Below are 16,091 nucleotides of genomic sequence, written 5' to 3'. Positions count from 1 at the left end.
CTCCTGCGTGCAAAGGGATTAAAATGTACAGAGCCTGTTGGATGCTCTGTGTGTGTCTGTGTGTGTGTGTGTGTTGGAAACCCAGGAACAGCTATAAAGAGGTCGTGGAGTAGATGTGAGCTTGGTCTTGCTAAACTTGATTAAAACAGAGCCTTAGAGAAGGCAATGCCTTGAGGATGTGAAGGGTAAAAGGACAATAAGTAAGGCTTAAATAACTGAGAGCTTATGGGTAAGGCTTGAAGAGAAGACGGGTAAGGGTGGCATTGTAGTGGGTGTCTGCTATAGGCCGCCCGACCAGGAAGAACAAGCGGATGAGGCCCTCTACAGACAGATAGGAGCAGCCTGGCGTTTGCAGGCCCTGGTCCTCACGGGGGACTTCAACCACCCCGATATCTGCTGGAGGGACAACACAGCAGGGCATAAGCAATCTAGGAGGTTCCTGGAGCGCATCGACGACAACTTCCTCACCCAAGTGATAGAGGTGCCAACGAGGAGAGGTGCTCTGCTGGACCTCCTACTGACCGACAAGGAGGGGCTCAGAAGCCTGCAGAGGGTGGAAGCAAGGACGGGTAACCTGGGAGGAATACGGAGACGTTGTCCGAGCATGCAGGGCTGAGGTTAGGAAAGCTGGAATTCCCAACTGGAATTGAATCTGGCAAGGGATGTCAAAGACAACAAGAAGGGCTTCTATAAGTACATAGGTGACAAAAGGAAGGCTATGGAAAATGTGGGCCCTCTGCTGAATGAGGCGGGGGACCTGGTGACACAGGACATGGAAAAGGCTGTGGGACTGCAGCGGCCCCTTCTCTCCCTTCCCCCCCTGCCGGTACCTGCCGCCCTTTCTCTTCTGTCCTGGGACTTCGGGGTGACCTGCTGAAAGAAAATGGTGTCCACCTGCCACAACTGCAAGGCTGTGGCTGCAACCCAAACGGAAGCACTACAGCCTACCTATGCTGACGTCTCCCCCCAAACAGACCTCCCAAGGACCGATATAGCTGTCTAGACCTCGGGCTGCATGGAGCTCCAGTACCTGGAAGTCCCCCTAGCACCCGAAGGCAGCGGTGGATGTCACAGCTGCAGGCGTGCCCAGCTGGAAGATCTCCTTGGACAAGTAACTATGTTACAAGAGGAGCTCGACAGGCAGCACAGTATCCGGGAACGCGAGCAGGAGATTGATGCGTGGTATTGTACGCCGTCCCAGGCTGAGCGACAGCCTGCCTTAAGGCTGCGCAAGAGGAAGGTAAGCCTGAATCCAACCTCGAGCTGACTGACACAAGTAACTCATGAGATGAAGGAGACCGGACGCTTGTCTGTGCTCGGGGTAGAAGGAAGAACCCTCCCCCGTCTCCTGAGGTGTCCCTACATAACAGACAGGATGCTCTGGGCTTGGAGACTGAAGAGCACGTGAGTAACGGACAGGATCCAGGACAAGCCAACCGTGCAAAGCTGACCCAACCACCCACCCGCATTAGAAGCAGTGCCACCAGAAAAGCACGTAACGTATTAGTAATTGGAGATTCCCTACTGAGAGGCACCGAAGCACCCATTTGCCGTCCAGACGATTTCTCTAGAGAAGTCTGCTGCCTACCAGGAGCTCGCATTCGTGGCGTCACTGAGAGGCTGCCGAGCCTGGTGACCCCTACAGATTATCATCCGCTCCTACTATTCCGTGTAGGGTCTGACGAGGCAACTTAGAACCCTCCCAAGAGACTATATGTCCCTCGGAGCAATGTGAAAAGGATCAGGAGCACAGGCGGTGTTCTCCTCTATCCTCCCAGTCAGAGGAAGGGGTCCAGGAAGGAGGAGACGGATTGAACAGGTGAATGCCTGGCTGCGTAGCTGGTGCCATACTCAAGGTTTTGGCTTCTATGATCATGGATCTACCTTTGAGAAGCTGGGTCTGCTGGGAGCTGATGGGATTCACCTGACCAAGCGGGGCAAGAGGGTCTTGGCCAACAAGCTGGCCAGACTTACAAGGAGGGCTTTAAACTAGACTCAGCAGGGGAGGGGATGGAGTTTTGAGCAACAGAGAAGAGCCAGGGGCTGCTGATGCGTTAGGAACCAACAGGGGAACACCTGAGAAATGCCACAGAGGAATTGGGGCTTGATCCTCCAAAAAGGTGACACGGTCGACAGCCCAACTGAAGTGCCTCTATACCAATGCACGGGTAACAAACAGGAGGAGTTGGAAGCCACTGTGCAGAAGGAGCAGAAGGGAGCTGGCAGCTCTTTAAGGACGTTTTTCTTGGAGCACAAGAGCTCTCGATTCCCATGCGTAAGAAATCAGGCAAGGAAGGCAGGAGACTGGCATGGCTGAGTAAGGACCTTCTGGTCGAGCCGAAGCGCAAGAAGGAAATGCATAGGCAGTGGAAGCAGGGACACGCATCCTGGGAAGAATATAGGGATGCTGCCTGGGTGTGTAAGGATGGGATCAGGAAAGCTAAGGCACAGCTGGAGCTGAATTTGGCAAGGGATGTGAAGAACCATAAGAAGGGCTTCTACAGGTGCGTTGGTCAGAAAAGGAAGACTAAAGAAAACGTACACCCCCACCCCCACCCCCCTCCGATAAAGAAGACAGGAGATCTAGCGACAAGGGACATGGAGAAGGCTGAGGTACTCAACGATTTTTTTCCTCCGTTTTCACTGGCAATCACTGTTCCCACATCTCTCAAGTCCCTGAACCTCAAGGCAGGGACTGGGGGAACAAAGTCCCTCCCATTGTAGGAAACGATCCGGTTCGAGACCACCTGAGGAACCTGAACATACACAAGTCCTGCACCTGGGGAGGAACAGCCCCATGCCCCAGTATATGCTGGAGGCTGACTGGCTGGAAAGCAGCTTTGCAGAAAAGGACGTGGGGGGCTCCTGGTGGACACCAAGTTGAGCATGAGCCGACAATGTGCCCTTGCCGCAAAGAAGGCTAAGGAGATCCTTAGCCCGATATAGAGGAAAGCAGGGTTTATATAAGTTACAATACAGTTGTGTAGACCAATCAAATTGCTCACTGTCCCCGGGGGTGCAGGGCACCACAGACCACCCTTGGGCAGCTTTGGGGGCACTGCCTATTTTTCTAAAAGCCTCCTACCCAGCTTAGCGCAAATCCTATCTTGATCTGCCCTCCAGCCCTCAAGCCACCAGTGCTGAACACACGCTTTGTATTTTTATTTTCTGCCAGGAGGCGTGCAGCTTAGAAACGTCTGCAATTGAAGCGGGGCTTTCAGGGAACAATTTTGAGGAACTTCTGTTGGTTCTGCGAAACGTTCTGAAAAGTTAAGGCCTGCCCTGCCCTGGCAAAAGCAGTCATTTGACTGGAGGGAGCAGCACCAAAAAGCCACAAGCACGTCATGGGTGGACTTGACGCGTTAATAAATAACAAGAAATAGTACTTCTAGCTACAACAGCCTCTCCTGAGACCTCGTTGCCCGCCCACAGGGTCGCAGCACTACACGGCACGCAGATCCCTCCGCGGACTCGCCCAACGTCTTCTCCCTCCACCCCCAGGTCGGATCCCTCCGCGCCCCGAGGGCACGCAAACTCCCTGAGCCCCGGTAAGCACCACGTCGACGAGGGCGGACCCGCCAAGGGGCGGGGACAAGCGAAAACGACAGACGAGACAGCCAATCGAGACGCGGGATCGGCCGGCGGCGATCTGGCGGCCCAACGGGCGCCGCGGAGGGCCTGGCCGAGTGGAGGAAGCGCGGGGGCGACAACGGGCCTTGTCGTGGCTGACGAGATTATTGGGGCGCGGGCCGCCCGGCCCGGTGGCGCCACTACTGTCTTCGGAAAGGTCATCGGCAAGGCGCTTCCCCGCCAACGTCATCTACGAGGACGAGGGGGTAGCCGCGGCTTTGTTCTGTGCGCGGTTCCTCTTCCCTTCCCCCCGTCCCCTCCGTCCCCCGGCGCTCGCAGGCACCCTGAGCCGAGGACCCGTTGCGCGGTGCCCGGGAGCGCGGCAGGGCGGGTGGCGGCGTTGCTGCGGGTGGGTGGAGGGACGGGGGACGGACGGGGCCTCTCTGGGTTGTGGCGCTCTCTACTGCACCATCCCTAAAACATCGCGCTTCTTCGGTGCCCCCCTCCCCCGGCTGCCGCGGCGCGTACTGGGTTGCTGGTGCTGTCCGGCTCGCCTCGGTTCCCAGCCCCACTGTGTCGTGTGTGCGCGTGCGTGCGTGCGTAGAGGAGGGCCTCTGACGGTAACGCACTTGGTGGCAGCCGCAGACGTTTGCCGCGCCATATCCCTTTGGCGCTGCAAGTCGTGCAAAGTTTGCTGCCGAGGGATGGGAGTGGTCCTACCTCGTGTAGGATGATAGTCTTGAAACCTTAGATTAAGCACACGCAGTCAATCTCCTCGGGGATTCCAGGGGGGGGTGTGTGTGGGTGTGTGTGTATGTATGTAAACAGCGAACGTCTGAGTAGTGACCGTAATGAGTTAGTTCTGCATAGGAGGAATGCAGGTCTTGATGTGCTTTGTCATAGCATTATAGAGATTTCACAGCCCTGCTGTGCTAGGCTTTAGTTCTGAACCCCCAAACTGGATTATTAAAGCAAAGAATTACAGCTTTTCTTATTTTTCTTAAAAAAAAAAAAAAAAAAAAAAAAAAAAAATCGAGAACCCGGTCATCCTGCAGGCTGCAAAAGCTTCCCAGATCTTGTTTCTGTGGTGAAGTGGGACCGTGATAACAGCATGCTTGCAAGGTTCACGGACGCTGGCGCACCACAAGGCGCTAGGAACTAGAGCGAGCTGCTTAGACTGTGGGGAAAAAAATGCAGCCGTTACCTACACGATGTTAACTTTAAGTTAGTATCCCGTGTAATTTTGTTATTAAAATGCTGAAGATTAACAGTTAGGGATGTCTTCTGCTTTTGAAGGCAGGGTTTATGTGCAATCTAGAAGCCAGACTCGTACTATGCACTTGCAGGCTTCCTGTGATTATGCTTTTGTTCAATACTTGAGCTCCCTGTACCGTGGAAAACGAATGGCCGCTGATCTTCCACTTCACTAAATTCTTTGCTGATTCAGTTAAGCCATTTGTCTCCTGCCTCTGTGTGGACCACATCGAATAGAAAAACTGCTTAGGAAACGATCAACCCAAATGAAACCATACTGGAGGTCGCTAATCTGAAGTACTGGCCCGTCTCCTTGCCCCCATCATCTTACATGCTGAATCCCACTTCTGGAGGGGGCTCTGTAAATACGTTGTATTTTGTGTATAGAAAGTATTAATATCACGTAAGAAAAATCAGCGTTTCGGCTTGTGTTTGGGGTATCTGGTAATCTGCTTCTGTACGAGTTCAGTGGGGCATATTGATTTGCTTAAGCTATTACCTTTCTCTGAAGCCAATTACGTTTTAACTGTTTACTCTTCCTCCAGTGCCTTGCGTTCCGTGATCTTTCACCCCAAGCTCCGACGCTTTTCCTAGTCATGCCTAAGGAGCCAATTATCAGGTTATCTGAAGCGGAAGATTCTGGTGAATCTGTAAGTACTGTGGAAGCTTTCTGTATGCTAAACTGTACCTGTAATTAGTTCCTAATTTACTAGACTCTTTCCCATCCCCCCTTTTCCTCTTGATGGGGCACAGTAGGCTGTTTTGGGTTTTCTGGCGCTATAATCTTTTGCCTCTAGCTTGTAATGGAGTTGAGCTTTTTGACTAAAAGTAGTGATATAAAGCAATGCTCATCCCTGGGTATGTACTTCTGGTGCAAAATGCAGTGTTGTTTTGGAGCGCAGTCTGATGCCTATTGTCACGGTTTAGAGTAAGAGTGGTAGTACTTCTTCTAATACGGAGAAGAGGGCTTGGGGTTTTTGGCAGGTCGGGGGTGAGGAAGGGCAAAGCTGGTTGAGAGGTGCTGGATGCTTCACTTTCAGCTATGCAAGTCAAGTTCAAAGACTTTGTAAACCCACGCAAAAGCAGCCTAAAGTTTATTTTCCACCCGAATTGCTTATGTTGCCTGAAGATATAGTGGGGGCTTTAACCCGGAGACAAACTTAGCGTCTGTGGCTGTTTTGTAGTCCGTTACTGTCTAGCTTGAAAAAAATTGCATGGCTCTTCTTTTCCCCTATAGTGTGCAGAATCGGTCTTTGTAGCTTTGCTTGGAAAATGTCAGTTGCGGGCGGGCGGACAGACGGTCATTTGAAGCGCAATGGTTGAATTGCTAGGAATTGGCTACCTGGTTTCTCTGGGTGGTTCTCTGCTCTCATTCCTTCCCTTCCTGCCCTCTCCCCTCTTTGTGTGTGGCTTTTTATTTTAGTTATTTATGGTTTTGTACTTCCTTCTCCAGCTTCTTGGGCATTTAATGATTGTTGGCAAGAAGCGTGCTGCTCACCTGGGCCTGACCAATGGATTCCGGATGGTTGCGGATGAAGGGCCCGAGGGTGGGCAGTCTGTCTGTCACGTACATCTACGTATTCTGGGTGGCTGTCAGTTGGGCTGGCCGCCTGGCTAAGATTTTTGCACCGCAAGAGTTGCTGCACGTGTACAAATCGCCACTGAATGGATTTCGTCTGTTGCCCGTCAGTCTAGCCACTGTTGATGTCTAATTTTCTGTGACGTGTGTCTGTGGAAGGTAATAAAAGCTTTGAGCAGCAGTTGCACAATAAAGATTTAGCATGGGGATATCATCTCTGTCTTGTGTGTCTCGCTGAGGGAAATAGTTCTGCAAGTTAAAACGGTGTCTCCCCGGAGTGTAAGTATGTGGAATGTTTCAGTCTGTTAACAGTGTTCTAGAGAGAGATAATGATTTGCCCAGTCATTTGAAGCGTGACGGCTCCCTTTCCCACAAAAGGTTGGACCAGACTAGATGGGATTATCTAGCACCCTGTCCAATTGCATCTTGAAAACCTCCAGCGATGGGGACTCTACCACATCCCTGGGGAGGCTGTTCCAGTGGATGATTGTTCTCACTGTAAAAAAAAAAACCCAATATCTGTCTTGTATCGAGGTGAAACCTCTCTCCTGGTGCAACTTGTACCCGTTGCCCCTCGTCTTCTCCATGTGGCTCCTTGTGAAGAGAGAGCCTCCGTCCTCTTTGTAGCCACCCTTTAAGTACAGGAATACTGTGATGAGGCCCCCCCTGAGCCTTCTCTTCTCCAAGGGAGAAAAGACCCAAGTCCTTCAGTCTTTCCTCATAGGGCAGGTTCTCCAGCCCTTTGATCATCTTGGTGGCCCTCCTTGGGACCCTCTCCAGTCTGTCTGCGTCTTTTTTTTTGAACTGTGGGAACCAGAACTGGACACAGTGCTCCAGGTGCGGCCTGCAGGGGTGGCCTCTGTGAGAAGAGGCCAGGGTCTGCCCTGTGCCGGACACAGCTGGTTCCAGCCAGCTAGGCACCGGACTCACCGCAGGCCAAAGCTGAGCAACTCGGCAAAGCTGGTGGCGCCCCTGTGAAAACATGTTTAAGAAAGGGCAAAACGCTGTCCGGGGCAGGTATTTCCCTGCTGCCCGTGGATCCGGCAGGTGGCTCTTTCCTGAAGGAACTTTTTCATCCTGTTTTCTCCCCCTGTCCTGTTGAGGAGGGGCAGTGAGAGAGCAGCTGGGTGGGCCCCTGGCAGCCAGCCAAGGTCAACCCATCACAAAGCCTAAAAGGCAGGTTCCTCCATGTAGAAGTTGAAGGGGGTTGGTGGTTTGAAGAATGATAGTGACTGGGGTAGGAACGGGACGTTTTGGAGATAGGAAAGTTGGGAAGTATCTGGGGATCCAGTCGCTTTGAGGGGGGGAAATTTCAAGAGAAGAAGCCTTCTTTCTGAGCAATAAGAGGTTCTTGTGAGAAAAGGGATCTAGACTCCATTTTTTCTCACTTGGCAATAAAAGCGACAAAGAACTGGAACTCCTGCGTGCAAAGGGATTAAAATGTACAGAGCCTGTTGGATGCTCTGTGTGTGTCTGTGTGTGTGTGTGTGTGTTGGAAACCCAGGAACAGCTATAAAGAGGTCGTGGAGTAGATGTGAGCTTGGTCTTGCTAAACTTGATTAAAACAGAGCCTTAGAGAAGGCAATGCCTTGAGGATGTGAAGGGTAAAAGGACAATAAGTAAGGCTTAAATAACTGAGAGCTTATGGGTAAGGCTTGAAGAGAAGACGGGTAAGGGTGGCATTGTAGTGGGTGTCTGCTATAGGCCGCCCGACCAGGAAGAACAAGCGGATGAGGCCCTCTACAGACAGATAGGAGCAGCCTGGCGTTTGCAGGCCCTGGTCCTCACGGGGGACTTCAACCACCCCGATATCTGCTGGAGGGACAACACAGCAGGGCATAAGCAATCTAGGAGGTTCCTGGAGCGCATCGACGACAACTTCCTCACCCAAGTGATAGAGGTGCCAACGAGGAGAGGTGCTCTGCTGGACCTCCTACTGACCGACAAGGAGGGGCTCAGAAGCCTGCAGAGGGTGGAAGCAAGGACGGGTAACCTGGGAGGAATACGGAGACGGTGTCCGAGCATGCAGGGCTGAGGTTAGGAAAGCTGGAATTCCCAACTGGAATTGAATCTGGCAAGGGATGTCAAAGACAACAAGAAGGGCTTCTATAAGTACATAGGTGACAAAAGGAAGGCTATGGAAAATGTGGGCCCTCTGCTGAATGAGGCGGGGGGACCTGGTGACACAGGACATGGAAAAGGCTGTGGGACTGCAGCGGCCCCTTCTCTCCCTTCCCCCCCTGCCGGTACCTGCCGCCCTTTCTCTTCTGTCCTGGGACTTCGGGGTGACCTGCTGAAAGAAAATGGTGTCCACCTGCCACAACTGCAAGGCTGTGGCTGCAACCCAAACGGAAGCACTACAGCCTACCTATGCTGACGTCTCCCCCCAAACAGACCTCCCAAGGACCGATATAGCTGTCTAGACCTCGGGCTGCATGGAGCTCCAGTACCTGGAAGTCCCCCTAGCACCCGAAGGCAGCGGTGGATGTCACAGCTGCAGGCGTGCCCAGCTGGAAGATCTCCTTGGACAAGTAACTATGTTACAAGAGGAGCTCGACAGGCAGCACAGTATCCGGGAACGCGAGCAGGAGATTGATGCGTGGTATTGTACGCCGTCCCAGGCTGAGCGACAGCCTGCCTTAAGGCTGCGCAAGAGGAAGGTAAGCCTGAATCCAACCTCGAGCTGACTGACACAAGTAACTCATGAGATGAAGGAGACCGGACGCTTGTCTGTGCTCGGGGTAGAAGGAAGAACCCTCCCCCATCTCCTGAGGTGTCCCTACATAACAGACAGGATGCTCTGGGCTTGGAGACTGAAGAGCACGTGAGTAACGGACAGGATCCAGGACAAGCCAACCGTGCAAAGCTGACCCAACCACCCACCCGCATTAGAAGCAGTGCCACCAGAAAAGCACGTAACGTATTAGTAATTGGAGATTCCCTACTGAGAGGCACCGAAGCACCCATTTGCCGTCCAGACGATTTCTCTAGAGAAGTCTGCTGCCTACCAGGAGCTCGCATTCGTGGCGTCACTGAGAGGCTGCCGAGCCTGGTGACCCCTACAGATTATCATCCGCTCCTACTATTCCGTGTAGGGTCTGACGAGGCAACTTAGAACCCTCCCAAGAGACTATATGTCCCTCGGAGCAATGTGAAAAGGATCAGGAGCACAGGCGGTGTTCTCCTCTATCCTCCCAGTCAGAGGAAGGGGTCCAGGAAGGAGGAGACGGATTGAACAGGTGAATGCCTGGCTGCGTAGCTGGTGCCATACTCAAGGTTTTGGCTTCTATGATCATGGATCTACCTTTGAGAAGCTGGGTCTGCTGGGAGCTGATGGGATTCACCTGACCAAGCGGGGCAAGAGGGTCTTGGCCAACAAGCTGGCCAGACTTACAAGGAGGGCTTTAAACTAGACTCAGCAGGGGGAGGGGATGGAGTTTTGAGCAACAGAGAAGAGCCAGGGGCTGCTGATGCGTTAGGAACCAACAGGGGAACACCTGAGAAATGCCACAGAGGAATTGGGGCTTGATCCTCCAAAAAGGTGACACGGTCGACAGCCCAACTGAAGTGCCTCTATACCAATGCACGGGTAACAAACAGGAGGAGTTGGAAGCCACTGTGCAGAAGGAGCAGAAGGGAGCTGGCAGCTCTTTAAGGACGTTTTTCTTGGAGCACAAGAGCTCTCGATTCCCATGCGTAAGAAATCAGGCAAGGAAGGCAGGAGACCGGCATGGCTGAGTAAGGACCTTCTGGTCGAGCCGAAGCGCAAGAAGGAAATGCATAGGCAGTGGAAGCAGGGACACGCATCCTGGGAAGAATATAGGGATGCTGCCTGGGTGTGTAGGGATGGGATCAGGAAAGCTAAGGCACAGCTGGAGCTGAATTTGGCAAGGGATGTGAAGAACCATAAGAAGGGCTTCTACAGGTACATTGGCCAGAAAAGGAAGACTAAAGAAAACGTACACCCCCACCCCCACCCCCCTCCGATAAAGAAGACAGGAGATCTAGCGACAAGGGACATGGAGAAGGCTGAGGTACTCAACGATTTTTTTCCTCCGTTTTCACTGGCAATCACTGTTCCCACATCTCTCAAGTCCCTGAACCTCAAGGCAGGGACTGGGGGAACAAAGTCCCTCCCATTGTAGGAAACGATCTGGTTCGAGACCACCTGAGGAACCTGAACATACACAAGTCCTGCACCTGGGGAGGAACAGCCCCATGCCCCAGTATATGCTGGAGGCTGACTGGCTGGAAAGCAGCTTTGCAGAAAAGGACGTGGGGGGCTCCTGGTGGACACCAAGTTGAGCATGAGCCGACAATGTGCCCTTGCCGCAAAGAAGGCTAAGGAGATCCTTAGCCCGATATAGAGGAAAGCAGGGTTTATATAAGTTACAATACAGTTGTGTAGACCAATCAAATTGCTCACTGTCCCCGGGGGTGCAGGGCACCACAGACCACCCTTGGGCAGCTTTGGGGGCACTGCCTATTTTTCTAAAAGCCTCCTACCCAGCTTAGCGCAAATCCTATCTTGATCTGCCCTCCAGCCCTCAAGCCACCAGTGCTGAACACACGCTTTGTATTTTTATTTTCTGCCAGGAGGCGTGCAGCTTAGAAACGTCTGCAATTGAAGCGGGGCTTTCAGGGAACAATTTTGAGGAACTTCTGTTGGTTCTGCGAAACGTTCTGAAAAGTTAAGGCCTGCCCTGCCCTGGCAAAAGCAGTCATTTGACTGGAGGGAGCAGCACCAAAAAGCCACAAGCACGTCATGGGTGGACTTGACGCGTTAATAAATAACAAGAAATAGTACTTCTAGCTACAACAGCCTCTCCTGAGACCTCGTTGCCCGCCCACAGGGTCGCAGCACTACACGGCACGCAGATCCCTCCGCGGACTCGCCCAACGTCTTCTCCCTCCACCCCCAGGTCGGATCCCTCCGCGCCCCGAGGGCACGCAAACTCCCTGAGCCCCGGTAAGCACCACGTCGACGAGGGCGGACCCGCCAAGGGGGCGGGGACAAGCGAAAACGACAGACGAGACAGCCAATCGAGACGCGGGATCGGCCGGCGGCGATCTGGCGGCCCAACGGGCGCCGCGGAGGGCCTGGCCGAGTGGAGGAAGCGCGGGGGCGACAACGGGCCTTGTCGTGGCTGACGAGATTATTGGGGCGCGGGCCGCCTGGCCCGGTGGCGCCACTACTGTCTTCGGAAAGGTCATCGGCAAGGCGCTTCCCCGCCAACGTCATCTACGAGGACGAGGGGGTAGCCGCGGCTTTGCTCTGTGCGCGGTTCCTCTTCCCTTCCCCCCGTCCCCTCCGTCCCCCGGCGCTCGCAGGCACCCTGAGCCGAGGACCCGTTGCGCGGTGCCCGGGAGCGCGGCAGGGCGGGTGGCGGCGTTGCTGCGGGTGAGTGGAGGGACGGGGGACGGACGGGGCCTCTCTGGGTTGTGGCGCTCTCTACTGCACCATCCCTAGAACATCGCGCTTCTTCGGTGCCCCCCTCCCCCGGCTGCCGCGGCGCGTACTGGGTTGCTGGTGCTGTCCGGCTCGCCTCGGTTCCCAGCCCCACTGTGTCGTGTGTGCGCGTGCGTGCGTAGAGGAGGGCCTCTGACGGTAACGCACTTGGTGGCAGCCGCAGACGTTTGCCGCGCGATATCCCTTTGGCGCTGCAAGTCGTGCAAAGTTTGCTGCCGAGGGATGGGAGTGGTCCTGCCTCGTGTAGGATGATAGTCTTGAAACCTTAGATTAAGCACACGCAGTCAATCTCCTCGGGGATTCCGTGTGTGTGTATGTATGTAAACAGCGAACGTCTGAGTAGTGACTGTAATGAGTTAGTTCTGCATAGGAGGAATGCAGGTCTTGATGTGCCTCGTCATAGCATTATAGAGATTTCACAGCCCTGCTGTGCTAGGCTTTAGTTCTGAACCCCCAAACTGGATTATTAAAGCAAAGAATTACAGCTTTTCTTATTTTTCTTAAAAAAAAATAAAATAAAATAAAAAAATCGAGAACCCGGTCATCCTGCAGGCTGCAAAAGCTTCCCAGATCTTGTTTCTGTGGTGAAGTGGGACCGTGATAAACAGCATGCTTGCAAGGTTCACGGATGCTGGCGCACCACAAGGCGCTAGGAACTAGAGCGAGCTGCTTAGACTGTGGGGAAAAAAATGCAGCCGTTACCTACACGATGTTAACTTTAAGTTAGTATCCCGTGTAATTTTGTTATTAAAATGCTGAAGATTAACAGTTAGGGATGTCTTCTGCTTTTGAAGGCAGGGTTTATGTGCAATCTAGAAGCCAGACTCGTACTATGCACTTGCAGGCTTCCTGTGATTATGCTTTTGTTCAGTACTTGAGCTCCCTGTACCGTGGAAAACGAATGGCCGCTGATCTTCCACTTCACTAAATTCTTTGCTGATTCAGTTAAGCCATTTGTCTCCTGCCTCTGTGTGGACCACATCGAATAGAAAAACTGCTTAGGAAACGATCAACCCAAATGAAACCATACTGGAGGTCGCTAATCTGAAGTACTGGCCCGTCTCCTTGCCCCCATCATCTTACATGCTGAATCCCACTTCTGGAGGGGCTCTGTAAATACGTTGTATTTTGTGTATAGAAAGTATTAATATCACGTAAGAAAAATCAGCGTTTCGGCTTGTGTTTGGGGTATCTGGTAATCTGCTTCTGTACGAGTTCAGTGGGGCATATTGATTTGCTTAAGCTATTACCTTTCTCTGAAGCCAATTACGTTTTAACTGTTTACTCTTCCTCCAGTGCCTTGCGTTCCGTGATCTTTCACCCCAAGCTCCGACGCTTTTCCTAGTCATGCCTAAGGAGCCAATTATCAGGTTATCTGAAGCGGAAGATTCTGGTGAATCTGTAAGTACTGTGGAAGCTTTCTGTACGCTAAACTGTACCTGTAATTAGTTCCTAATTTACTAGACTCTTTCCCATCCCCCCTTTTCCTCTTGATGGGGCACAGTAGGCTGTTTTGGGTTTTCTGGCGCTATAATCTTTTGCCTCTAGCTTGTAATGGAGTTGAGCTTTTTGACTAAAAGTAGTGATATAAAGCAATGCTCATCCCTGGGTATGTACTTCTGGTGCAAAATGCAGTGTTGTTTTGGAGCGCAGTCTGATGCCTATTGTCACGGTTTAGAGTAAGAGTGGTAGTACTTCTTCTAATACGGAGAAGAGGGCTTGGGGTTTTTGGCAGGTCGGGGGTGAGGAAGGGCAAAGCTGGTTGAGAGGTGCTGGATGCTTCACTTTCAGCTATGCAAGTCAAGTTCAAAGACTTTGTAAACCCACGCAAAAGCAGCCTAAAGTTTATTTTCCACCCGAATTGCTTATGTTGCCTGAAGATATAGTGGGGGCTTTAACCCGGAGACAAACTTAGCTTCTGTGGCTGTTTTGTAGTCCGTTACTGTCTAGCTTGAAAAAAATTGCATGGCTCTTCTTTTCCCCTATAGTGTGCAGAATCGGTCTTTGTAGCTTTGCTTGGAAAATGTCAGTTGCGGGCGGGCGGACAGACGGTCATTTGAAGCGCAATGGTTGAATTGCTAGGAATTGGCTACCTGGTTTCTCTGGGTGGTTCTCTGCTCTCATTCCTTCCCTTCCTGCCCTCTCCCCTCTTTGTGTGTGGCTTTTTATTTTAGTTATTTATGGTTTTGTACTTCCTTCTCCAGCTTCTTGGGCATTTAATGATTGTTGGCAAGAAGCGTGCTGCTCACCTGGGCCTGACCAATGGATTCCGGATGGTTGCGGATGAAGGGCCCGAGGGTGGGCAGTCTGTCTGTCACGTACATCTACGTTTTCTGGGTGGCTGTCAGTTGGGCTGGCCGCCTGGCTAAGATTTTTGCACCGCAAGAGTTGCTGCACGTGTACAAATCGCCACTGAATGGATTTCGTCTGTTGCCCGTCAGTCTAGCCACTGTTGATGTCTAATTTTCTGTGACGTGTGTCTGTGGAAGGTAATAAAAGCTTTGAGCAGCAGTTGCACAATAAAGATTTAGCATGGGGATATCATCTCTGTCTTGTGTGTCTCACTGAGGGAAATAGTTCTGCAAGTTAAAACGGTGTCTCCCCGGAGTGTAAGTATGTGGAATGTTTCAGTCTGTTAACAGTGTTCTAGAGAGAGATAATGATTTGCCCAGTCATTTGAAGCGTGATGCTGGAACCGCTTAGCAGTCTCCTGCGTCTTGTAGGAAGCAAACTCTTAGCGTTTTGGAAGTGGTACGCAAATGTACATAAAGCCAGCGTAGGCTGCTGCTAAAACTTTAGAAAATACTGCATGTGACGCTACAGGCATGCCATACAAGGGTGGTTTTGGCACGGTGCAATGTGTTGGAAGCATCCAACTCCTGTTGGAGCACTTTATCAATGGCCGTGTGCTAAGGCCCCGTTGATATCCCTTTTGTGGTGAGGAGGGATACGGTAGGAGGAAAACAATCGGTCTGAATGGCAGCTGTGGTGCTTCCATAGCACAGTGGGATATCTCTTTTGTCAGTTTGGGTCAGCTGTCCTGGCTCTGTCCCTTCCCAGCCTCTTGCCCACCCCCAGCTTACTGGACTGTGGGGGTGGGGGTGGTTGGAGAGACAGCCTCCATGCTGTGGGAGCACTGCTCAGCAGTAGCCGAAACATTGGTGTGTTATCAACACCCTTCTAGCTACAACTACAAAGCACAGCACTATGAGGGCTGCTATGGGGAAAGTTACCTCCATCCCAGCCAGACCCAAACCAAAACTACATCACAGGGAGATGGCAAACTTCCTTTTTTAATAGCTGTTAAAGAAAGATGGAGATGGGCGTGGGAAAGCAGGGCGATCCTTCGTTGCCCTCGAACACTATGTTACTGAGGCCTCTGAGACGCCCACTGGAAGGCGTCTTCACCTCTTCTATAGCCCCAAGCGATCAGGTGAAGTTTGGTGACACAGGCGTGTGAGTAACCCGAGGACTTCACCTTTATTTAATCTTCCCGGGGAAGAGATGGAAATGATTTACCTGAAGTAGCTGGAAACTGACATGTGATGTTTCCTTGAAACTGCACTGGTGCAGTGTTTGCTTACTGAATGATTGAGCTAGGTATCATCTATTGTTCTGTCTGTGTAAACACCCTAAGGTATCTAGAAGGTGTTCCCGCTTCTGGAGGCGGGGGAATTTTGAAGCAGCTAGGTATGGCTTATACATTCAGAGAGACTGGGTGATTACCATAGGTTTTAGAAGTCTGTGGCGCCTGGTGGAATTTATGTCTCGCCTCGCAGGCGACGTTGCCGATCCTTTGCTCCAAACCAGAGAGAGCAAAGGGTTATTAAGCAGCGATCCACTGAAGAATCGTAGAATCCTAGAGCAGCCCAGGTGGGGAGGGACCTCGAAAGATCATCTGGTCCAACCTTTTGTGGGAAAGGGAGCCTAGATGGGATTATCTAGCACCCTGTCCAATTCTATCTTGAAAACCTCCAGCGATGGGGACTCTACCGCGTCCCTGGGGAGGCTGTTCCAGTGGATGATTGTTCTCACTGTAAAAAAAGAAAAACCCAATATCTGTCTTGTATCGAGGTGAAACCTCTCTCCTGGTGCAACTTGTACCCGTTGCCCCTCGTCTTCTCCATGTGGCTCCTTGTGAAGAGAGAGCCTCCGTCCTCTTTGTAGCCACCCTTTAAGTACAGGAATACTGTGATGAGGCCCCCCCTGAGCCTTCTC

The 16,091-nt window shown here is 52.1% G+C and overlaps 2 pseudogenes; both read left to right on the top strand.

The window, feature by feature from the left end:
- The first annotated feature begins 1,015 nt into the window (after positions 1-1,015).
- On the top strand, positions 1,016-6,617 carry LOC127028074 (adenosine 5'-monophosphoramidase HINT2-like; annotated as a pseudogene).
- A 2,221-nt stretch (positions 6,618-8,838) lies between these two features.
- Positions 8,839-14,417, top strand: LOC127028073 (adenosine 5'-monophosphoramidase HINT2-like; annotated as a pseudogene).
- Positions 14,418-16,091: the final 1,674 nt, after the last annotated feature.

The sequence above is a fragment of the Gymnogyps californianus genome, unplaced genomic scaffold, assembly GCF_018139145.2.
Source record: "Gymnogyps californianus isolate 813 unplaced genomic scaffold, ASM1813914v2 HiC_scaffold_173, whole genome shotgun sequence".
NCBI lineage: Eukaryota > Metazoa > Chordata > Aves > Accipitriformes > Cathartidae > Gymnogyps > Gymnogyps californianus.
The sequence above is the reverse complement of the archived record's forward strand: the minus strand, read 5'-3'. Positions and strand labels throughout refer to the sequence as shown.